Here is a 26,643-nt window from a genome sequence, read left to right on the forward strand (position 1 = left end):
AAGAAGACTAACCATGCTATACATCTACCTGTTCTCAAACGCAAATAACTGGCAACTTTATTCTCAGTTTCAGAAGATCTAAAAGCTCAGCAAAAGTGATAACAGGATGCAAAGATATTCTTGTGATGTTTGTGTTTTCATCTAAACTTCTAAAAACAATTCTCAACAGATAAGTGAAACCAAAAGAGGAAAGCATGCTGCCAATGTAATAGAAGGAGATACTGACCAGCTAAGGAATATAAAGAAATGGAAATAATCTAAGATTAATTTAAACACATTGAGTTTATACAGATAAATCATGGTGCAAATTTTTTAAGTATAAAAAAGAACAAAAATAAGAAAACTCACCCACCAAAGAAATCAGTAAATAGCTAACTCCCTTCTCCTCCACCTCCAAATTCCCACACACATGCTGGTATTTTTCAATTCTTTGCAAACTAGTGTTATAATTTAACGAGAAACAGTAATTTTTACTTAGTAATTTTGTACTTGTTTAACAGTGTATGTACATTTGCAACGAACATCCTACTCATCTTCTGTATAAGTTACGGAACAGAAGTCATTCACTAAGAGTCCTGTTTACTCTACTTTGTTCCAGTTTCTCTGTAAACTAGTATGGAACTTCATGCCTATACTAAAACCTATGATGGATTATGATGAAATTTGATCCATAACAGCACAGATACTTTGCATACTTCCTCTTTCTTGTAGTTTCTATCACTGGCTCTCCATAATCATGTACACGTTCAGCCTGTTTCAATTGTTTCTCCTCACTTCTCTTTTATCAAGGTATCTTCCATAGCTATTAATTTAATTTCCCACTCAGCTCTTGTCTCTTTATTCAAAATAATTAATTAATGACCATTATTTACCTCTCTTGTTGACATTTATGTATTCTCCATGCTACACAAAAAACTTTCCTTTATTTTGGGTTTTAGTGCATGGTGGTGTAGACACGTACGCGTGCTTGTCTGACTCACCCAGCCCTTCTAGAAATACATGCAGGGTCTTGAAAAAAGGTCAGGGGCATACAAGGCAAGAATTTCCTTTAAAATATTTCAGTCTGCTGTCAGTCTTATCCAGATGATCTTGCTTTGTCCAACAGAAAATAGACAGCCCTGTGCTGAAAGTTATGTGCACATAGATACCATAATCTGAAAATCAGTTGTAAGGAAGACAACTGGATCAAAGCAGGATTAAAATTTCTAACAGAGAGATAAGGTTAGCATAATAAGATCACTGAATAGTTTCCCACCCTATTTTTCTGCAGAATAGCACGTTTTTATTTTCTTTTTTCTTTTTCTTGCAGTAACCTTTTTGCCATTATACAGTATTTAACAAATAATTCTTTACTGACTTCTTAGAATTCAGTGGAGAAGGAGATGAATAGATAAAGGTCTGAGAATACACATAAATAAGCTCTTCTACACGTTGGGAGCCGTAGTTCAATGGATGTATTTAGACAAGCATTTTTATAGTAAAAAGCTATCCTACAAGTGTAGTACTGGCATCAGTGTATGAATATGAAACAGAAGAATTTAAATTCAAGAGGAAATACTGTTAATGAGGAAGAACATGCTTTCTTGCTGAATTACAAGTTGCCTCTCCCATTACAGAGTATCAGAAATGTGCTGAAATTAATCCCAAGTAATGCATCTCTGTGATTATTACAGTTATTTAATTCACCCTTTCTGTCAGGTCTTTTCCTCCTATTAGGAATTATTAATAACTCATATATAATTTCACACTGCTTACCTTTTCTACAAGGTTGGCTGATCTGCATATCAGCTGCTAACTAAAATCCCTATGCTGTTGAAAGGAAAAATAAATTTCCTTCAGCTATACAGACTGTTTACAGACTGAATATATTCTAATTAGATCCCTACACTGAAAAATAAACTTTAATATCAAAAGATATAAAGTAAGTTTTTACTTGAACCATGCAGGTGCATCTAGAATATAACATAAGGTCTGGAATGGACTGCATGGAATATAACATAGACCTGTAGCAGGCTGCATCACTAAAGAGCCTCAGGCATCTGTGCCTTTGAGTTAAACCTATGGACATGGTTAAAGAGGAATAAGGTTGTACAGTAATCCAATTTTGATTTTTTTTATTTTCATACACTTTCTAGTTAAAGGCTCTAAGGATTGCTTTGGAAAACCATACCTCTAAATTATATTACCTCCAAATTATAAATGGCATAAAAGGAGGAGCTGGATTACAGTTGAATGCCAAATTTTCATTCCCAGTCAGAACTGCCAGTGAAGCACTCTGAGTTTTGGTATGTGCTTTACATGACATGCAGAATAACCCAGCTGTAAGAAGGTCTTCAGAACATCTTTCCAGCCTAAAACCTGTTTCATATTGGATTAATTTCAGCAAATGCTTGACACAAAAAATCTGAATGTTAAAAAAATTAGGTTGAAGCCAGTTTTGATCCCCGAAGCTTAGAAATGCTGGAATAGCACATTGGGTTGATGTGTTTTTGGTTTTGGGTGGGTGGTTTTTGTTGTTTTGTTTTTGGTTTTTTTTAGTTTAGTTTAGTTTATTTTATTTTAGTTTAGTTTAGTTTAGTTTCGTTTCGTTTCGTTTCGTTTTGTTTTGTTTTTGTTTTGTTTTTGTCTAGTTGGGACACAAAGCTGAAATATGTGGCTTAGGGGCTGGCACTGCTGCTCAATAGTTTATCAGTTGTGTAGCTTTTCCCTGCTGTGGGACAGGGGTACCAGGATTCTGACCTCTTGGATTGCATTGACTGTACTTTACTGTTCAGATACAAAGGACATGGACACAAAGATACAGGAAAAGTATAGTAGATAACTTCTATACAAATCAGAATATGTCTCTACTGAGCATGAAATCTAGATCAGCTCTAATGACAACTGTTGTTTGATCCTGCAGGTATTTTGCTATGCTGTTACTGGCAACATTCACAGGAAAGTATTATCTAAGCTCTATGGTAATAAAGGAGTTTAACACAGAGGAAAATATACTCAGAAGTAATAGGAAATACAGAATATCTCCTATTTCATAAAATGTGAATAGGAGTTCTATTTCCACTCAGTAGAACACAATTTGTATTAATGTTCTGACCAAAAAGTCAAATTTCATGGAAAGAAGAATGAACACAGACTCTGCATTTGGGCACATGTACTTCAAGTAGCAGTAGCACCTTAATTGATTCTGATACACTTGAAAAATTCACCTTTATATGAAATTATTTTTATCGATTGTGAAAGGCACACCCAAGCTGCCTTTCTGCTCTCATTTATGTCAATTCAATGCCATTCAATTCAGCAGAGTTGAACAGAGAACAGATTTGGGCCCCCAATGCCCAATCCAGGAAAAGGGAAGCTTATAACTCATTCATCAATATGACATTTCCTATCCTCAGGCATATAAATACAGTTTTAACTGTAACTTCAGGCAAAAAAGAACTTGAAGAGAATATTTTTAAGTTTATGCTTGTCTGATGCCTGAGACAACATATCAGAGAAATGTGATTTATTTACACAAGACATAAATTCAGGCTGGGTCATTAATCACTTTTACCAGACTTTAGATACATGATTTTGGTACACAATTTTCCTGAACTTTTCATCTACAAAGTTCATTGGGAGAAAAAAGAAATTCTGGATTATTTTGTTGGTTTGATATGAAACCCCAGCTTCAGGGCTTCTTTTCAAAAAGCAAGTATTTTCCTAGGTAAGCGATTGCATGCAATGTAGTGATATTTTTTAATCTAGATATTAAACATACACTGGAGTATCTGTGAACCCATCTTATGGGACCAGTGGTAAACAGCAATTGTTAGCATTATGTTTTTAAAGTGGTGATGTTAGGGCTGTAGCTGCTTCAGGCATGCATGCAGACTGCTTGGCATTAACATGGTAAAGCAGCATGAGCCGGCATTGATGCTCAAAGGCAGCATCCTGCTCCCACCTTCCCCGGACCAACTACTCCTCCCCTGTCTCTTGTTCCATGCAAAGAGCCAAAGGGAACAACTGGCTTGGGTTAAAATTAACTCAGAAAATGATGAAAAATAGTTTTAACCCAGAGCAGCTCTTCACCTTAATTCACAACAAAGGCTCAGGAGTGTTTGTCCAACACAGGGGAAGCGTGGAACAAGACAAACCCCAGGTTCAGTGACAGTGCTGGTGTCTGGTGACCCAAAGTGTGTGCCACTCATCCTAGTGTCAGCAGAAGGCATGTCCCATTTTCTATTTCCATCCCTTGTGACAGCATTGAAATCGTCCAAAGGGGAACTGAGTATTTCAAAGCATGTAACAATCTTTTTAAGTCAGCAAACCAGAAAACAACAAAGAAATGCAAGCTGTTTCTCATCCCCATAGTGATGAACTGCTTGCAACCAAACAACACAATACTATTATTATTGTTGTTATTATTATTTTTGTTGTTGTTATTATTATTGATAATAGCTTATAAGAACTGTTTCAGAAATAACTTGCAGATTTATCTCAGTTCTGTGCGTCAGTAGGGTGTCTGAACACACATATGGATACTCCATGCAGTACAACCACAGTCTTGATTTTCCTACTGATTCACAGCACAGCAATAGCATTACTAACCAAACTTACAAGAAAAAAAGAAAATTAGATAATTCTGCTAGCAAGTTTGGGGACCCAGAGAAGGTAGAGGGATTGTATAGATGTCCATTGTTCTGTAAATATAGTAAAAAATCCTAATATTTTTTCATGGTAAATAAGATTTCTCTCCATTTAAATTCTTTTTCTCACCCTCTGAAAATTTATTATTACCACACCTGTTCCATGTCAATGCCTCTACAAATCTAACTTCCTTCTCCTGTTCTCCAGACACCTCCACACCTCCTGAAACTTGTGTACCACACAGAGATTTCCTTTCCTCACAGGTTGTGAGCTCCCATCCCCAGAATGTGCCTCTTATCTTTAGTTTATCTCCTTTTATTGTTCACCACTCAGCTGCTCCAAGGCGGTGAGGGAGAGTGCCCAGGGCTGCCTGAGTGAATTCACAGACCCCTTTCTGCACACTTGGTGCCCGTCCCCCCTACAGATAAGACTGCAAGGTGGAAAAGAGCAGAGAGAAAGAGGGAAGGGGACGTAAATACCTGACAGAGCTCAGCCTGGGACATGGACTCACATCCTGTAGCATAATCATGCCAGCAGAGAATTCTTACACTCTGCACAAAATATTTCAAACCTCCTATTTTTCATCAGTGCAAGAGTGGCAGGAAAGACCAAAAAGAGCTAAAACACTAACTCTGTAGGGAAATTCCAGCACAAAGACCACAAGAAAAAATGTCCTGCAGTTTGTCTCTTTGCAGAATGTTTTGACAAACACTGTCAAAATTATTCAGTTTGCCTTTAGATTCAAAAAAATAAATACACACAAACTGCAAAGGCTATATTTTAGCAGTGCCTATTGCAATCTGGTTTCTTTGCTACAGTATAAACTGTAGAGCTAAAGCTGTATATATTCCTCAATATCCTCAAGAAAACCCTTAACTTTTATTTTATTTCTACTAAAGTCATTGCTGGTTCTTGTGTATTAAAAAAAAGTTCTTGTTGCATGGAAAATATCTTCAATACTCAAATTTAGTCATGGAGGAATTTGGATCTCTAGCAAGCCATGTAAACCATTTCACCCTAGTCTTATACATAATCAAATCACACAAGGTAAAGATAAAATGAATTATCTGCAAGAGTTCTCTAACTTTCTTGTTTCCACTGAAATAATTTCTCAGACTCCTGAGATAATTTGATTCACCCCCCTACATAGCAAAATTTTCTTTTCTTGTTTTTTTTCTTCAAAGGTTAAGAAAATGCCTTATCTCTTTTTATTGACCTTTATTTAATAAGAGGATTTTTTGCATGCCAGTATCTTGATTTTCTTTCCTTCCAATCTTCTCTTATGATATGTTACTCTTCTCCAAACTGTATCTCACCAAAAGAGATGCTGAAAAAGTAATAAAATAATAATAAAAATAAAGTTGAAATTAATTATTGTTATCAGTGTTTTGCATTAGTGATGACTGTAGGAAAACAAATATAGATTCATCTGATCCTTTTCTCCCATCCAGATTCTTTTATGCTTGTTTGGGTGGAGGATTACTTTCCTAGTCACATGATCTCATTGAAATTAGCAGGATTATCGCTGCAGCAAACATTTTTCATACTGAAAATTATGTCAGAACCTTGAATTATTTTCATATATCACAATACAAGTGGTTCAGTAAATTCTTTACCTCTAAAGTGAAATATTTGTTATAAATATGTATTTGGTTCCCAAATTGTGGATCACCTTCAAGCAGCTGCCTACCTTTTGTAAGCACCCTACACCAAAAAATACCAGTTTTGCTCTCTAGCCTATGACTCTGATATGCAGAGACACTTTAATTGCTCAGCATTCCTGAATAATCATTTTATGATGGGTTTATTGCCACCTCTCCCTTATCAGGGCATGGCACTGTTTCAGACCCCAGTGATAAATTACCCTTTGGAGAGGGAGAAGACCGTGCCACTTTAACAAGTGCAATAAAGCACTTTTTATACTGTGAGAGTTCAGTGCATTTCCCATTCATCATACACCCTCAGTGATTTTACACAGATTTTACACTGTTGATTAGCTCATTAGTGGGGTTAATTGGATACATTAACTGGCAGAATTACAGCTTGACTATGAACCAGAGGCTGCAGCATTATAAATGACAGACAAACTACAGACACGCATGGCCAGCCTGAAGGAAGTTCTTCTCTTTGATTAACTTTCATTAGGTTTTAATTCTTCCCTTCTTTTATAATTGACTCTGCCTGAATATTTACTATAGCACAAAATGAATAAGGGGGTAGATTACATGAAGCATTTTCTATGGCCAACTGTTCTAATGTCACAAATATTCAGAAGACAACAACAAGAATATGAACTTTAAAAAGACTTTCAATAGTTACATCTTACAATTAAAGTGCGCAAGTGGTCGAATCCTAGCTGCTTTCTTGCATCCTGCTAGAAAATAGTGCCCACAGTTGCACATTTGGGGCCCAACCCTGTTCCCTGCACACAGCCAGAATTTTACAGATGGATTAGTGTGATATAAAAAGATAGGAAACATTTGTTGTCTGTGGGAAGCAGGATGGAGCCACTAAGCAGTTTTCTGCTTAACCCAAATTCTGCAGTGCTTCTGCAGCTGCTGGGATGATGTTGATGAAGGAGTCTGAGTTGTTACATCTCACGGAAGCCCACAGGCCCAATCATTTCGTAGGCAGACTGCTTTTCTCTCAGGGTAATATGACTTTGAACAATGCTGACTGATGGTTATAGAAGTTGAAAATTTAGTGATTTGTTGTAAGGAAATTATTTGAGAGCTATCACAGAGTTTTTACACTATTTTTCCCAAAGTTAGTTCTGACCATGTGAACCAAAGTTTTTCCACTTCAGGTATTTTATTTTATCTGGAAAGAATACAAACTTCTTCCAGTTTGGATACCTCAGAAGGCTAAAAGGGAAGAAATACTGTCTGCTTCACCCCTAGTGCCTCTTCCACCCCAATCAAAATCTCATTTTATTCTTCTAACAACAGTATATGTAAGCTTGAGGCAGATACAGCATACAGAGCCACTCTGACCACCCAGTCTCTCTCTCACAAGAAGCTCTTCTGCATTTGCACACTCTTCTCTGCTTCACAGATAATGTCTCAAAATGCTGTTGGTAATTACAACATGTATCTCACAAGTTCTGGACACCTACTCAAGCATTTGCTATGGGTGTCATTTTGTTTAATTCACCTTATTTCTTAGGGGTGACAGATACAAACAAGTGTTCACATGCCCAAGAGGGTATCTCAACATGCAAATATAAGAAAAGAGAAATGCCTTAATCTGCTGAGCACACAGCTGAAAATATGGAGCAGAACCTCAGGCAAACTCATGTGACTACAGAAACAGGGATTACTTTTAATACCTCTCTATGCCTGTTTAGGCCAAAGCTCTTAATGGGATTTTGTTCCACAGTTTTTGTTTTTTCATGTATGGCTGCAATTGTCAGGCTAAGATTATAGGTTGTTCTACTAGGAAAGAATATTGTATTTAGTGAATTTGACCTAATTAGTAAGCACAGTTGAGTTTGTGACCTTCATTTTCACTTTCACTTGCCCATCTGGAAGGGAATATGTTCCCTGGTCTTTTTTATAGAATGGGTCTGATTTCCATCACTGTACATTATCTTAACTTTTCTCATTTGAGTAAGATAAGCTGTGGGAAGAAAGCCCTTCATGTTTGCTTAGCTTCTGTTTAAGGCCTCTTTCATTTGCTTCTTAATTTCTGTGTTAAATAATTCTCTAAGTTTTGGATTGCTACCAGTCTCTGAGATTTTTGTGCCTCATTTGGATAGACAGCACTTAGTGGTGAGTAGTAACAACATCAAAGCCCTCTGGTATAGTCCCTCTTAACTACCTATAAAACATTACTTTCCACATTATGTTATTATCTATGACAAAGTAACTACAAGCAATTTGAAAACTGAGGATGAAGTCTGTGGGTTGTAAAAGCCGTGCCTATATCAGTGTGAAGAAAAGTAGTTTTGTTGTTGGCTTTGTTCCAGTAGCTCCAGTTTCTGAAGCTGAAACACCATCTCAGAGACAATGACACATTTTTTATGAAATAACATCCTTAATAAATTGGATTCTAGACTTCACAGGTAAACAATTTATTAATTCAGCCCTGAAAGCATGTCAGGATAAAAGCAAGTCAGCAGAAAAATGGACATTTTTTTCTTCTTGATATGTGGTTTTCTTATCTGAAAACCAACAGAACAGGTCTCAGAAATGTCCAAGATGAATATTTCTTCATATAGCTCTGAGAACAATGTCATGTCTGGTTTTGCTGTCAATAATCTGGTTCCTTTTGGTTTTGTGGCATGTCTCTTTGGGAACAAGGTTACTGTTTCATAAACCAGCAAGTGGTTGATATTATCCCTTTAATTACCTGCAATGGTGTGAAGCTGAAAAGTAATATTGCATAGCTTGTAATATGAGTGTTAATATGCCCTGCACTTACTAAGAGGGAGATTGATCCTAGCTCTGTTTTAGCACCATCAGGAGGGAAGGCTCAGGCTGAGATTTGTGCTGTCACACAGATAAACATCACCAACGAGGCTGATGTTTTTACTCATCAAGTGGCAGGGCTTTGGAAATGGCCCCACCAAAGTGAAAGGAAATACCAACAGAGTGAGATTATGATACTCAACTTAAGTAAACATATTTGATCTTGGCTCAGTATTTGCAAACTCTTCCTCTGAAAATCACAGTAGGCATCAAGGACAGAGCAACATGGTGTGACTGCAGAAGGAGGCTTTTGGCTCCCTTCACCCACAGGCACAAGAATGCGCCGTGTTCTAAATGCACGAGCAGTGCCCTCTGAATCAACAAGATTGTTCGTGCACCTAAGGAAGGACACTTGTGCAAGCACCTGGGGTGTTTGCACAGGCATTATGCATGCTGCTGGAGCTTCAGAGCATTCCAAGATATTTTAGCACTAAAAACTCATCGCATTACTGAGCCTCCCACAAGGGAGCTGATGAACACTGCTCCCAATCACCCTCTAAACGGAGCACACCAGGGTGCAAGCACAGCACAGATCTGAGCTCTGCCTTGCTTTTTACACTCACAGCTGCTGCATTTACTTAAAAATTTGGTACTTCCTAAACAAACCAAAGGGAAAGCAAAAACTGAAGAGCTGTCTGCCCTGGTTTTTTGTCAAGTAAATGCTCCTTTTCCTGAGACAGGCTTTCTTCCCTATTCATTATTAGGCTAGCAACATTCAACATCACCATGTGGTTAAGAGAAGTATGTGTCTACTGCTGACTGGGCAAACAATTTGGTTCCCCAGTTTGCTCCTCCTTCCTGCCTGCCTATGCTATGTCTATGTTAGTTTTCTTCCCAGCTCTCTTTTGAAATGAAGTGACTAGTTAGTCACCTTTGAGATAAATGCAGGTGCAATTCTGCACTTGGTGCAATAATAGAAAGGAATGGCTGGTGGAATACAGCACAATACTTGTATCATTTTAGATACTGTGAATTTAAATACTGTTTGACAGAATACGCTGAAGATTATAAGGGAGCTGTGGGAGACCTGAGGAAAATGCTCTGTGTGGACAACAATTGCTAACATTACCATCATTATTGTTGTTATTGTTATTATCAGTAGATTATTGTCATAACCCATTACTTTAATACTGCTAACATTATATGCCTATTGAACTTAGTCCAGGTTCATGCTGAAGATGGCTCTAATGACATAATAGTCCAGATAATGTGGGCCCAGCACCTGAGAATATTACCTGGCCCTGCTTAATTCACTCCTGTAGATAGACAGAATGAAGTAGATAGCTCTGAACCTCACCCTGTGCACAGGGACATGTAACAGGAGAGATGCCTATAGCAACCACTTGGCTTAATGTGACTTTCAAAGAAGACTGCCTGAGTCTCTGGTGTAACCACTGGCAGATGGTCTTTGAGAGATATTTTTGGGTTTAAATGTTTATTAGCTTGCTATATGAACAATAATTTGTATTCAGGTTGCTATATGAACACAAATTTGTATTCAGGTTAAGAACCTCATGAATAAAAAGCCTAGAATAAAGTGGTGAGTCCCAGGACTTAAAAAATAAGTAAAATCCTGTATTTGTTGACTGCAGTCTGATTTACATTTTGAGAGTTCCAGCAAAAACTTTCAATTACTTTTGCCACTGGACTTAAAAAAGGAAACAACGTGATAATATTAAACCTTAATTTGTCCATGGGTGTTGGTTTGGGAGAACTAATTTGTGATTTCACCATGAAAACAAACAGTGTGAAAGGTATGAAACTGCCTAGACTGTTGCTAAAAGGAAGATAAGAACTTGCAGGGGAAAGCTCCACACATAACTGGATGAATAATTACATGAAATAAGACACTACATGTCAACAGAGAATCTAAAGATGAGAATGGGAAAAAACCCAAAATCCTGAACTGATTAACAAAAACAAGCTATGTGTCTTTAGGGACAAAATGCTGAAGAATTTAGTGAGAATTAGAAAAAGGCAACCTGAACCAGAGCACTCAAGTGATTAAAAGTACCCCTAAAATGTCCTTCAGGCTAAAAATCAGAGAGGAAAACTGGGTTCTTATGTAATGAGATATAGGGTAGACATTAAGAATAGTGCATCTATGAATTAAAAAAACCCAAACTTAAATTTATCTAACCTCAGTTTCTTAAAATGACAGTGACATGCTTTACTGGAGGCAATTCAAATGACTCTGAATTGGGAAGCTCAGCCAAAACAGGCATTGCTTAGATAACTTTGCTTAGATAACAAAGGAAGAGCCATTATTCAGGAAAAGAAAAAATCATCATGTATCTGTTGGCCAGCTAGCTTCTCAAAATTTTTCAAAGCTGGAGAACAGCTTATAAGGAAAACGCTAAAAAGGATGTAAATAGAATATTTATTTACTAAAGACAGTCTCATACTCATCTGACACCTTTTTTTTTTTTTTTTTTTTTTTGACACTACAGATATCTAAGAAAGGGCAGCATGGTACAAGTCAACAGTGTATCCAGCTGAGGCTGATGACAAAGGCAAAGTAGTTCTTAAAAATAATTTGTTTCTTTAATGTCACAGTTTCTATATAGTTATTTATTCTCTTCTGGATGATCTGAATTATATTTTGTTGGTAGAAGAATTGTAGGAATATATAATTTATTCAACAGCAGAATCCTTGTAAGGTGTCCAGTGTTTTTGTTGTTGCTGCTACTTCCTTACATATTTAGCTTTCTAGCTACTCCATGATTCATATTCCATAATGCAATTTTGGCCACTTTCCTTCCCTCTGAATTGATGGTTCTTTCCACTGCTGTTAGCTAACATGTTATTCAAATTCAAAACATTATTATATTTCTCCCTCTCTTGCTTTCTCATCTTTTTTTTTTTTTTAAAGAATAAACCTTATTAACATTCCAGCTCCAATTGCTCCTTTTTTTCTATATGCATACAGTATGACTTCAAGTTTAGAATGGAAAAAAAAAATACTTCCTCCACACAGTTTATCAGGGAAATTTAGTTTCCAAACATCTTAGTTTTCCCTCTTCTGTATTCCAGCTTTTGTTCCTCATTAATTTGTTGTGAACACACACATGCAAATACTCTTAGTTTGCTTCTAGACAAAGATTTTTAGCTATTCTTCCCCCACTCACAACTGCATTCTCTGCTATTTTAGCACTGTAGATTTCCCTTCATACTTTGACCATTATAAGGTATATTCAAATTGTTCCATAGCCAGCTTTTAAAAGCTACGTTAATCAAGTAATGCACACAGCCAGTGCAACTGGCTGTAAATATGAGCCAGGATTATAAGTCAGTTGTCAAAGTAAGTTTTTGTGTCAAAAAGAGTGGCTTTTATAAGCCTTTGTCCTCACAAAAGTATAGGTTCCTTTTTAGATCACTTTAAGAAAATATCTATAATTGGATGATTTTAAAATACTGACCATCCTACTGTGGGCACGTTTTTGTTTGCTGTTTTCTTGAGAACTGGAGCTGATATACTTTATAATTAGGTTAAGAAATTCAGAACTCAGATTCGTTTAGCCACCAAAGTGGATTATTTAGAATGAAGGTGTTACAAGGTTTATTCCCCATAAGATTCACATGTCAAGGTTAAGTAGTTTGGATGGATGGTGAAGAAAACATGCAGAAATTTGTCAACAGCCACATAGTTATTATTTATGATCTGCAGAAGAGCACTCTTAGCAGCAGTCATGTATGTGGAGCCAGGCATTGCAGTCAGTTGTATAAGGCAGTCCAGTTCCACTGAGCCCAGCTGGGAGATGCCACATCACACCACCTTTTAGGTTGCTGCTTTCCCTGATGTTTGGAGGGATGGACAGTGTTGTATCACCCAGCAGGCCCTCAGTTTCATCTCCCCGTGCTGGCCTGTGACCCCATAAAGAATGGCTGGAGGTCACTTGGTTTTTCACATGAGGTGTCCTTGGCCATAGAATAGCTTTTGTTATTTCTGTGGTGAGATCTGTCATGCCTGTTCTCTTCTTTGACTCATTTGGATTTCAAATAAGTCTTCCTTAAACTATGACTACAGTGAATAGAAAAAACATAAGTACAATGTGAACCTACACAATTGCAACATATAAATTTAAACCTATATCTGCATGTAATTTTTGGAAGACTTGGTTAACATCATGATATCTGTCATATCTCCTCAGCCAAATCCCAACACCTTCAAGTCTCAGGTGAAAAGTGGGAATTCCTGAATCATGCAATGATTCCCCAAATCGTCAGCTCTGAGACACAGAGTGGCCCTCTTTTGGAAATGCAGCTTGGACAAGCTGGACAAGCCTTGAGGTCAGCTTCCTTCCTCACTAGCCAGGCAATGCAGGTGACTACACCTGGGACATTATCCCAAAGGACAGAGGTCATCTCTCAAATGGACAGAAATGTCACTGACCAAAACATGCTCCTCAGCTTCTGAGACCTTTAGTGCAAGTGCGTGGATGTGACCTCTCTGGTCTGGTGTGAAAGCCCAGACAGCAGAGGAATGAAAGGTGACTGAAAGAGGGCAGAGTTGCATGATTGTTTTTCCTGACTGCAAGCTGGAATATTTCCTTGCTCAAGTCTAGTCAACAAAGCAGACCTGGTCAGAGGGTGAACAACAAACCTTTTAATAGGATCAGTCTCTTCCAGAGGAGTGCAATGTGCAGGGGAAACCAATGACCAAGGCAACCACTCTCTCTGCATCATGACTTGCAGGTTTGTTTTCCTGCAGGTTACCAGAGAGACATTAAGGAAGAATCTCTGCCAGAACTGAATGTCAGGGAGTTTGAATGCAGGCACTCATCTGGCTCACTCCAGAGCACTGTCATACCTAAATGCTAAGCAGTTCCTTCTCTCTCTCAAGTAATTATCAGCTCATACCACTTCTGCAGGGTTTATGCAAAACCCTGAAGTTCAGACTATGTGTCCCTAGTAGTCAATGGTTCCCCAGCTTTATTAGATGTCCTGTGGATAGATTTTACAAGTAGCTTTCCCCTGGAGTTGTAAATGGAATAGCCTGTTCCTGAAGGGACTCCTAGAAGAGCCATAAGCAGTTGATCCATGTGTTTTTCTCCTTGAGAACTATTGTTCTCAATTATTCATATTCTTTCAGCCTTAAACACATGCATATGCATACAAAAATAAAGACAGAGTATGCCTGAACCCCTGAATCTGACTCACCACGTGTTAATACAGTGAACAACAAGTTCCTAACAGGAATATATCTGCACTTTTCCTTCCCAAATGTGTTGTTCAGAAAACATTCAAGTTCAGTTTCACTGAAATATTCAGTCATATTTAAAAATCAAGATATTTAGTGCAGCTAATAGAGTTATGTTATTGAAACACAATACTAGCAAAAAACCTGGTGCATGATGTTTAGTCAGACAGGGTAAAACTCTGCCCCAGGGGCAGTACCTGGGTGTTCCCAGGTAAATCTGAACCTATATTAAGCTGTCAAACTCTAGGTCTTGTGGGCTTCCCCCACCCCCAGGGATCAACACTGTGACCGTCTGACATCAAAATTGCAACAATCAAGTCTTGCTGCTGGATCCACAGGTGGTGGCATCTTTCTACTCTTATCCTTTCTTTCTCTTTCTTTTCCTTATACATTTTCTTAAGTGTTATTTTTTGCTTTATAGTGCTATATCACTATAGATAACAAGCAACATGGCTACTAGATATCTCTTTTCTATTGCAACCAAATTGTTCTAAAATAAACACTATACACACACACATTCATATATACACACACAAATATATAAATGTATATATAAACACTAGCCATTTCGTGTTGTTTCACTCTAATCCACCCCAGGGGATCAGTTATTAAGAAGAACCTTACCCTTGGGTTGTAACAGGAGCAAGTGAATACCGAACTGCCCTTTGCAGGAGCAAGACACCAGGTAAAGGGACAGACTTGTCTTCCCATCTGCTAAGCTGACATTTAGCACTGAAGACTCTTTATTTCCAGCTTCACACAAAGTGCTCAGTGATGAGTGCTTACCCACTGCTATCCAGGTTTTGTCAGACCCTCTCTGATGTCTGGCTCTACCTGCTCACACCCCTGATGTCAGTGGAGCCACTGATGACAGACCCTGGCCCTGTGCCTTCTGTATTAATACTTACATTATGATTCTTACACTGCTGATAGACAAAGGTATTTCAGTTTTTCTGGGGCATGCTTTCTCTGCTTTGTATTTTGCACACGGGACTTTACACTGATAATCTAGGCAAAGTGTGTCTTTTTGTAGTGAAACAAAAAAAAGCAATTCCCTTGAAGATCTTACAGTGTTTGCATATGACAAGGGAGATTTACAGACAAATTATTTTTCAGTACATTCTCACTAGATCTGTACTGTTAAGATATTCAAAAACACTGGGAATATAAATCCCGAAACTTCAAGCAATAGGTGACATGTTGCCAGGTTTAGAAACAATCCAATAATGTCATATTTTGGAGGTAAGATAGTTGCAGTCTTGCAGCATCTTAAAGCTCATAGCTCACATTACTGAGTTCATATTTCATGGAAGTTACACATATATAAATTTTAGTTTTCCTACAAATCCAACAATATGCAAAAGGAGATGTCACACCAAAACATAAACACAAGCAGAGAAAATATGATGCAAAGTGTTACTTTTTCTAGAGAATTGCAAGCATCAGCTGTAATGCAAAATTCCAATGCAACAGACAATATGTTAGATACAGGAGACCTGCTTATACTGTTTCAAGTGTAAAACTTTGGGATATTCACTCTGGGTAACCTCAAGACCTGCATTCTAAAACTATGTATAAGCCCATGATTTAGTTGTTATTCCATGTACTTTGGCTACATTCAGTGAAAACTACATGGGAGCCATGTACAGTGGCAACTAGACAGTGTGAGACACCCACTAGACCATGATGTGACACAAGGCTGTGTGGCTGGACAACCTTAGGAACCACAGAGCTCTTCACCTAGCTAGAAATATAACATCAAAAGAAACCTACCTAGCTGCTTTTCTCATTTAATGAAATTTTTACTCTTCCCTGGCAGTACAAATCATCCAGTGAAGTATCTTGCTGTAGAACATCACCTGATATTGGCTTGTTTATACACCATTTACCCTCTCCCCTCTCCAGTCAGCTCTAAAGACATTTCACATGAAAAATAAAGATGAAGGAAAACCAAACTGGATACTGTTATCTAACTAAAAGCCACAGCAATAAAACAGTGCCTTGAATACATGGGGGATTTTTACATGGAATGGGTGACCCAGGAATTCTGAATTTATAGCTACATGTGTAGACTGACTTGTGGATAACAACAAACATACATGTAGTTGCCCCTTGGCTGACAGAAAAGGGTCTGGGGGATACAAGATTAGAAAGAAGAGGAGAAATGCAGAAGAATGCAGAGGAATGACAGGACAAGTAACAAATTTAGCTGTTTTTTAACAAGCAATAGTAAAATATTGACTGTTAATTGTCTCTGGCATGCAAAAGTGTTCCCTGCTAGAACTTGTATTTAGGCTCAGGAATGTAAACATACATTTAAAGTTAGAATAAATTTTAGGAGGTATATGTTTTTAACAAGAGCTATGACTTACTGCAACAGTGAATATGCGAAGCACTTAGATTATTTTAACTAAAATTTAATTTTTTTTTTTTCTCAAAAATCAAATGCTGAAATAAAGAACAATATAACTTCTCCACAACAGTTCATGCCTGTGTATGGCTCTTCCCTGAAAGGCCAGCCCTCTTTCACCAAAGAAGTTGAGTGTCAGATATAAGTTGCCACTGTTCCATTGTGAGCAGAGCTGTGGTGCTGCTCTACACCAGCTAAGTACATGGGTTTAAACATCATCCATTAAATGTCACAACTTTTGTGATAAGGAAAAGGAAATATTTTTGCTGAAGAGACAAGATTAGGCTAATGCTGCCCTAGGCAGAGCAGAAAGGCTCTGGGTTTTGAGAGTCTGAAATGTTTAAAAACAGAGCAAACTGCGGCACCACTGATTTTGCTGACAAATCTCTAAGAGAAGAACTGAGTTTGTCTGTAATATTGCTGCACACACTCAAGTATCTAGGTAGAAATGTGATTCACCACTCACTAGTTTAAAGAAGTTTTCTTGGATGGAACCTGTGCATGTGATATCCCACAACACAATCTCCACAATGAGCCAAAGCATCCTCACTGACAATAAGATCCAAGAAAGCACCAGTGTATGAAAGAGAATGGAGATTTAATATTGCTGGAAAGACTGCCTGAATGGACTTCTTATTATAGAAGGAGATTGAATCTTTCCATTACAATAAAAGTACTGATTACTACATCTTGATGAGCCCAGTTTATTATGGGATTCTTGCATAGTAAGAGGAAGTAAGTGTGTTATCTGCCTTTTCCAGGATTTTGCTAGGGGAACAGATAGGCTTTTCAGAGCCTCCTCAGTCAAAGATGCAGTGACAGTGACTTCCTCCGTGGCCCTCATGTCCACCCCCTGCTTTTGTCTGTTTTGCATCCAACATGCAATGTTACAACCCAGCTAAGATGGGCACTTCTGCATCAGAAGCCCTACCTTAAAATGAGTTTGGATTACAATTTTAAAACTTATTCTCTAAGAATGCCCTTTATTGCTCAGTGAGCCTTCGCAAATCAAGTCTACGCTTTCCTCGACCCATATTCTTCAACAGTAGAAATAAAAACCCATCCTCTGTGTTTCATGCTGCTGGCCACAAACTTGAAGGTGGGGTTGGATTCTCTTCTACCTTGGCCATCAGGAATGCATGTCTTAACTAAGTGGCCGGCTGTTGAGTTGTTTCAGTGGTAAGGCGTCCTGACCATTCAGCCTTCTAGGTAGTTAATGGTAGAATTAAAATTCAAGCTGGTAATCCCTGTAGCTAGTTCTTAAACTCTGTCTTTACCAACATTCATTTTAGATTATTTCTCACATCTTTATGCGTTCACAGACACAGTTCTGGACAAGTGCACAGTGAGGCACAGGAGGTCTGATTAGACCTATGCATGGCACGGGAGGCTGGGCTTAAGGCCCAGCAGGAAGAGTTCTATCTTGAGTGTGGAAAGACAAGGCAGGACATGTTTTCTCAATGGATGTCTACAGCTCCACCAGCCATGCTTCCTTCATGGGATTGGGGTTTCAAGTCCTGCAGGACTTACCCTGTTCTAAAGTAGGGGACAGTTGTGACACTGAGTCAGGATCTCTTAAGCAACAGGAGTTACTGCTGCCCCCAGGATGTAGGGGAGGCCACAGCCTCAACCTGCCAGTGTTGTGCTGGGTGTTGGAGAGAAGTTACCCTCCTTTCCCCATCACACCTTCAGGCCTCAGCCTGCCTGGCTGGAGAGTGTGTGGCATTGACAACCTGATCCTTTAGGTGAGACAATGAGTTGATTATTCCTTCATAAGCCAAGCGTCACTTTCCCACATGCCAAATATGTGCCTATGCTTATACTCAGTGCTTAGAAAGGCTGGCTTCAAAAGCAAAACAGAACAATACCTGTTGCTGTGTTAGGAAGCAGGGAAATCAGGACTCAGGGGAAATACTAAGGCATAATTTCTGTCCCATCTCCAGCTCAGTGAGTAAATGGTACTACATTTGATTTACAAAGACCCAATTTTTATTTCTTCTATTATACTCCCAGACTATTTTAATGGGGACAGAATATTGACAAGGGAAACCACATCTATTTATTTCCTCAAATGTACAGGTTCTGCTGCAACATTCATCATTTCCCTGAGTGATTTTCTTCCGTAAGTGAAATGTCTATCCTCTATCACTGAAAATTATAAATTACTACAAAATGCCTGCAAACCAACTGCGCACCAAGCCAACTGCATTTTTGTCAAATGCAGGTAAAGGATCAGGCTCATTTTTTAAAAAATTCCTGTTTGGATGATATTTAATCACACACCTGTTACTCAACAGACAGTGATTTATACAATGCTGTTAAAGAACCCTACCCAAAATATAGGATGGCTTTCATTTGGAAATGTAATCTGGATATAGATATGTAATTAAGTAGAATTCACATTAATTCATTATGATGACGTGTCAGTAGACATTATCTTTTCATTTGGTTGGAATGACTATTATGAGTACAACCAGCATATTATTGCTATAAAACACAGAATTTAGCAGCAGGTTTGAATTTGTTCTACCTTTCTTTAAAGATAAGAGACCATAAGAGGTACCCGATTATGACTCTGAAAGTCCAAAAATGCATGTCAGAATGTTAACATTACCAATATAATAAAAAATGCATGCCATAAATAAATTTTAAACCTTCAGGAAAAGAAATGCTTTCTGTGTATGCAGATCATGACATGGCAGAGCTTTTAACATCTTGTATAAAGCACAGAAAAGCATCAGTCCCAGGGAGAATTGCCTTAATTGCTTTGACCCTAAGGGTAAGACACTAGAGCTATATATTCAGTACAAACAATGGTGCCCTCAAGCAGAAAGCAGCCTTTTCACTCTGTTGCTTTGATTTTGACCAACGCCTTCAGTGTAATCAACTATGGCAATGCTTAATCTTGCATTTTTACATGTAGGTAATACAAATTATCTTTACAAATGGAGGAAGATTTGCAATCAATAGCTCCTTCCTTATACCAGGCGCAGGCAAGAACAGTTTTGTACTGCAGTCTCTATTTAGAAAAACATAATGTAAGAATGAAATATCTGCCTGGATTATAACAATTAATAACAAATTAATAAATGCACTAAACAAATGTCAAGCATAGTTTTAATCTTGATTTCAGAAATATGCAACACATAGCTCTTATTACCTGAGGAAGGGGAAAATGTTACAGGTATTCATAATAATGTAAACTTGGTGCACTGGATGCATGCTTGTCCATGAGGCTGGCTAATTTAATGTATACTTGCATACATGTCATCAGTCAGAGAACACTGAATGTGTATTTGATGTATACATTCAATTTCTTCTGCCGTATCAGCCTGTTCCAAATTCCTTTTTCCACCAAATTTTGCATCTGTTTTAAAAACAGGCTCATTCCTGGCTCTCAAAGGTCGTCTTAAATACCTCCTGTATGTAACTTGGTTTTTCAACTTTGATATGTGCTCCACTGTCTTATAAAGCTTTTGTTACATGCTGTTTGTCTTTTGCATATGATTTCAGTCTACATTTACTAAGGAACAAAAGCCTCAGCCTGGAGTGTTTCTGTATGTCTGTAGGTAGACCACTTCTGATACTCTTTTGTTATAGAAAATAGCAAGCCCCTGAGTATTTTCAGTCACTGGGATCAAGCAACACTGTCATGAGTCTCCATGATGTGAACACATTCTTGCAGTCCTGCTTCCATATTCCTTAGGCTTTTCATTATGTTATTCTAAATGAATAATAACAAAAACAATAGGGTGAGCTCACAGGTTTGAAACTGTGTTCATGTTTTTTGTGTAAGCAGGCTGTGATTACTGGGCAAACTGGGCTGTGATGAAGTGCTCAGTGTCCCAGAAGGAATTAAGGCTTTTTCTGTGTGGGTGACTGCAGTAAATGCACACGAGACTGCTCTGCATGGGTGGGATATAAATTAACCTTGAACTCACACTTGGCCCTGCTTCTCTTCCCTGTCTGTGTAATGGATGAGGAGGAGAGCAAAAGAAAATATCCCAGATAAAAACTTCTTAATCATCTTTGCAGAAAATAGGGTATTTCCCTTCTCCACTAGGAGGCTTACTTTGGGCTGAGGAGTTCCCACTCTCCTTTGGCTGACAGGCTGGCTGCCTGACACACACATTATGTAAAGAGAAGACCACCCCCGGTTTTAGCTATGGGTGTGGGTGACTTGTCAGTCAGCAGTGTCAATGTACATTCCCTCATGCTTGTGGAAGCACCAAGCCACTCATGGGACCCTTCTGTAGATGGCATAATGTAGATCCCACCTTCTGTTTAGTGCATCAGATGGGCAATTGTGGCTACATAGTATGTCTTTTTGGAGATTGCTGGCACCTCGGAGCATGGCATCTCTAATTCAGAAATCATTTTGACACATGCTGTGAATAACTGATTCTGGTGGCATACCAATCTTTTTTTGTCCATGTTAACTATATGGAGAATGCGTGCTAAGTCAGATCTCATCACAGTATCTTAGGGTTTTCTGAAAGGTAATCGTTTCATCTGAAGGTCTTGATATGCCCTGCAGTGGAGGTTGTTCCCTTTTACAAACAAGAAAACATAACCACAGGGAAGTGAATTAACTCTCTGAAGACACTCATGGTGGGCTAGGAGCAGATTTGGGAAAGATAGGATCTATCTAAGAAAGAAGTTCCTACCCCCCTGACATATTGATTTAAACAAAAAACTGCTGAAACTATTTGGATGAAGGGAATTCTTCCAGAAGGCTTGAAGAGGAAAGGCCTACATGGATTAGTGAAATGCTCTTCTCCAGTGTTCCATGGCCTATTCCCACCCCTGTGGGAAAGGACAGGACTGCTTTGATCAGCTCAGTTCTTTAGCTGAACATATTTGCTTATTGGTGAGAATCTTCTGTGATTTGGGAAAGCAAAGCTCACTGCAGTTGGCAAGAAACCAAAGTCAGGACATGCTGTTCAGCCTTCTCGATTAAAAAACGGTATCAAAGTGAAATGAGTCACCAGGATTACACAGACTGTACGAATTTAAGTGGCACTCACAGAATGGCAAAGCAACACCCTGAGTATTCATCATAGTTGTGTCAAATCTAATGTGCAACAAAATTATGATGAATTCTGGATGACAGATGACAAATCTTTGTAAGCAAATGTTTCCCTGGGGGCAGCAGCAATGAACAGAGTGGAAAGGCCACAGAAAAGAAAATACATAAATGCATATTCCTGACTTAAAGTTGCCGCTGGTAAGCCACACACAAATATATCCAGCTGGAGATACTCTTGTTATATGGATTATGCTGACCTAAACATAAGCAGGCTATTTCTGTCTACAAAAGCAGAGAGAAGTGAGGCAAAGAAAGCAGGTAGAGATTTAGCTACAGCCCACTACACTCAAAAAACCCCTCCACTAAGGGCTCAGTTGACACTCACAGAAGTAGACACCAAAGTGGCACTTTGACACAGTGCCACTGGTGTTGCTGTAAGATATTCTACCTGGGTTCTGGCTGCCACTTCAGGAAACACAGGGCTCTTGCAGGTCCTATTTCTTTATCTGTCAGCTCCATCTGATTGTTACTGATACGCTAGGGGAACCTCAAAAATCATTAGGTGTCTTATGTGGAACAATTAATCCAGGCCTAAAAATGTCAAATGTGAAGCAGGTCAGCAGCAGAGCTACTACCAGGATGAACTGTAAGAAAGGGAGGAATCTCTGATCTCTAAGCAATGGCTATCACATTAGCTTCACATAGACAAAACTCAGCACTACCAGGCTTTAAAATCCCAAAGTAAAAGTAGCTACAGCAATTTGTGAGAGCTGCTAAGTCCATGAATCCACTTAAAAAAAAAAGTTAATATAGAATATCTTTTATACTAAATGGAAAAAACCCACCAAAACCCAGGGGTAATTTCATTCCCACTGTGTGATAAACATTAACAACAGCCGACTCTTTAATGGTGAGTACTTTAGGTCTGAGGCTTAGATGGATGGAGTAGATTTCCTGTATATATTTGAATATATTTGTTCTCACTGAATGAATAGACACATGCTCTTTTTCTCTATGAATATATTTTTAATGTCCTTCTACACTTACTACAGTACATGACATAACATTCAGTTTGACCTTTTAAGTTAATCTTTACTCATCAAAAAAAGATATTTTAGACATAGAAACTATCTAAACCTCAGCTGTCTTTTGGCTTCACTGTAGTGCCCTGATGCTGTCAAATTTAATTTAGAAAGTCATAACACATCATTCTAAAAGGAAGACTTCTGTTATCCCAAGTGGATACATCTGTGGCCAACACTTTGCATTTATGTGTTCTAAAGTGATCATTGTATCTTGTAACTGAAATGAGCTTGCTCTGAAGTTTAGAGAGGAAAAAGTAAAATACTTTTTAAATAGGACAAAGGGTTTACAGAAAGTCATAAGCTTCACATGGTGTTTAAGAACAGGGAAAGGATAGGTAAAACCTATGAGGCTGCAAGATAGCAGAGGGCTGGGGAATAGCATAGTCAGTCCTCTGCTGGGAAGCACCCAAAATCATCACCCACATTTGCACTCCACGTACACTGAGCACTGTATGCAGTTTGCAGGAGTTAATCAGTTCCCTGAAATGGGCTGTAAAAAAAAAAGGATATTGAAATTCTTCACCTTCATTTAATTCTTCAGCTCAGTAGAGCTGAATCCAAAGAGAGACCACGGATGCAAATACCCCACTACTACATTTGCTTTAAGGATTTTTCTCTCACCTGCATGGTTGTGGAAATGGACAACTTTTGTTTCAGATAACTGCTCTCTGACACAAGTGTTTTTAGTCTCAAATACAAAACTTGGGAGAATAAAGTATTCTCTCTCTCAAAGTATATATCTTTAGAAAATATTAAAAGGAAAAAGTCTAAGGGCGAAGAATTAGGCAGCCTGAATGGCAACATTTTGATCTTTTCCATCTTAGTAGTGTTGCATGGGTCCCACAAAAAAAAAAATAATTCAAATGCAAAAAACCAGCCGAACGAAACAAAAAAACCCAACAAAAAAAAAGACTACTGATATCAGATTCTTGTGTTAATATCCCCCATTTTGGACACTCTTCAAAAATATTATTTTAATCTTTGAGATTTTTAATTAATTCTCTAAATAATATTTCAAATCAGATTAGCTCATGACCACTAACATCAAGGAATTAATTCAGTTTCAGTTTTCAGTTAGTTAATTTTAGCTGCATTTATCGGGGATTTAATGGGCAATATCTCTAAAAATAAAATCCTCTATTTTATAACTGCATATTCATGCAACAAAGCATGTAAATAATACCACTGAAATCTATAGGATAAGCCACATGTGTCATGTTATATACCTACATCTACAGAGAATGAAATTCAAGCTCATCTCCAGTGAAATCTGTTAGGACCAGGAAACAGTTACTAATATCTAAAATATTACACGAATGAATAAATGTATGAGTGTTCTGCTCCCTGTAGTATATTTTTAAGTAGACTTTTTTTTTTTTTTTTAACTATTATTATACAGTTCTGCAACTGTTATTTGGTATCTTTAAGAAGACTCTCACACACTACATTGTTTGTTACATCCGTAACCAACCACACAGCACATCTGTCAGATGTTTGCAATGGTCTTTGAATGCTGAACTTCTTTACTGGCAAAAATATTCCCATTGAATGCTATTTCTTTTCATGTCCTCAGACAATAAATAGTCCTTAAAATCAACTAAAGACAACTGGGTAGGACGTACAGTACCTTTAAAACCTTGGGGGGCTAAGAGATCATGTTGTAGCATAATGGGGAAGAGAGGAAAGCCACATTACTTCTGCAGTTTTTTGTGTTTATAATTGCCTAGAAACCGAAGGTTAGGCAGGGCATCCTTCATAAAGTGGAAAAACATTCTTTTTCACTGAAGAGTTTTAATAGGCAAGTCATGTCTATTAATAAGGGCACATCTGTTCCAAAGGCTTGCATTATGCAGGTGTCTGTTCCTCTTGTGTTTTTTGATTTTACAGTAGATAATTAGTTAGACATGATTATTTGCAACCCCCATTTGGACTACTTATCACATTATCAAAGGCTTTAGTTTCTAATTATGAAATACAAAACAAAACCCTTACCTTTGCATGTGTAGCACTCAAATACATACCTGTTAGGACTCTGAGAGACTGATTGTTTTGTATTTAAGACAAATTGGCACCAAGGTTAGTGATAAAAAGAGGAACTATTTTTGCTTTACAGCTCTGTGAGAGGAAAACACAGCCTTTCCTATTATTTTCCTAATATCTTCAGAGACCTTAAATAACATTTCATTGTCTAATCTAGGTTTAAAATACATCTTTTTCAAAATCCATTCAATGAATATGACAGCATGGATCTTAAAAATAGCAGTTTCTTCTTGTGAAGTACATATTCAAGTACCTTCTCTTCTGACGATTCATGGATCTATTTTGCTATTCCAAAATTTTCTCTCTCCATCTAAACTAAAATCACAGTCAGTCTCTTTGACATCTCTGGCAGTGGTGCAGCTGTTAACTTAGGCTCAGTATGGTTAAACCAGAAGTCCTGTTTTGCCTTTCAAAATTTATATTTATCCCTTCGATCAGAGTAAAAAACAGTGCAATGCCTTTTACTGTCACACTTGTATGAAATGTCATTTTGGGTTTAGATTTTTTCCTAAATCTGAAAATACAAAGTTTGCACATTCTTGCAGACAATACTGCTATGGTGTGCCTTTCTTACACATGCACACAGAGAAAACTATTTCCTGAGAACTTTTGGGGTTGTGTCTTAGCTATTGCACTATTACTCTTCTCAGCAGAGAAGCCGTCCTCCCTGTCCAATATCTATCTTTGTTGTTACTTTAATCTACTATAATCTAGATAATCCCACTATCTCTCATTCTACATATTTTGCTAGGCTCCAAGACCTTCACTTGCCTATTAACTCGGGGATTATCTCAGCAGCTCACTTACTCAAACTGGTGCCTCTGTGCATTCTTGGTGATACCTCTGCAGTTTGAGAAGCTGCTTGTGAAGGCATTTACTCCCTGAAATACCTAAATAATACTCCTGAATAAAATTCATGACAGTAATCAAGAAGCATGACACAGTATTGAAGCAGTAAGAATATTCACCTTGGGGAGGGACAAACTGTTAGTCTGCTGAGGCTGAGTGCATTTCACAACTCTGTTTGCACAACAGAAAATGCATAAGGTGTTGAGGTGGAATCCAGGGTCATCATCCCATCCACTGGCCCTACTGAAAAGTGCAATGAGTGGGGATGCTGGGATTTTCTCTGGGACTTCTTGCTGTGGAATAGGTTTGCTCTGGACACACATAGCAGATAACAGCACATGTAGCCAGACTTTTCAGGTGTCTTTGCCTTTTGGTGCTGTTTCTTCTCACTCCTGACATGATGCAAAGGAGTATCTAAGAGCTTTAGTTGTTTTGACATGTGTGGAAAGCTCTCTTTAGGCTTCAACATGCTCTGACACTTGCTAGTGAAATCCACATCCCTTTTTGTTTTTGTATCTAGAACTAGCCATTTTTAGGTTATTTTTGACACTCCATCTTCAGAAGAGGTATATACACTTCTGAAAAAAAATAATTACCATGTCCTAGTATCAAAATTTGGGGCCAAGACAGGGTTCTCAGCCCTTGAAATATAAAGCTACATCAGCAGCCAGCAGTTGTTAAACAGTGTCATTTTTCCAGGTACTCGAACACTTTCTTCTGCAAAACATCAGGTATTATCTGTTCAATTGCATGGCCTTTTATTGTGTAATTCCATCACACCTCTCATAAACTCTTGGTACTGATTTCGGTTACACAATGGCTTAAATGAGCATCCTACTATTTTCCTCTGGCTGCTACTCAAAGCTGGGAGGCCTCTACAGATACATTTCTCACAAATCCATGCACTACAGCAGGAAAATATTTGAAATACT

This window comes from Prinia subflava, chromosome Z, assembly GCF_021018805.1.
Source record: "Prinia subflava isolate CZ2003 ecotype Zambia chromosome Z, Cam_Psub_1.2, whole genome shotgun sequence".
In the NCBI taxonomy this organism is placed as follows: Eukaryota; Metazoa; Chordata; class Aves; order Passeriformes; family Cisticolidae; genus Prinia; species Prinia subflava.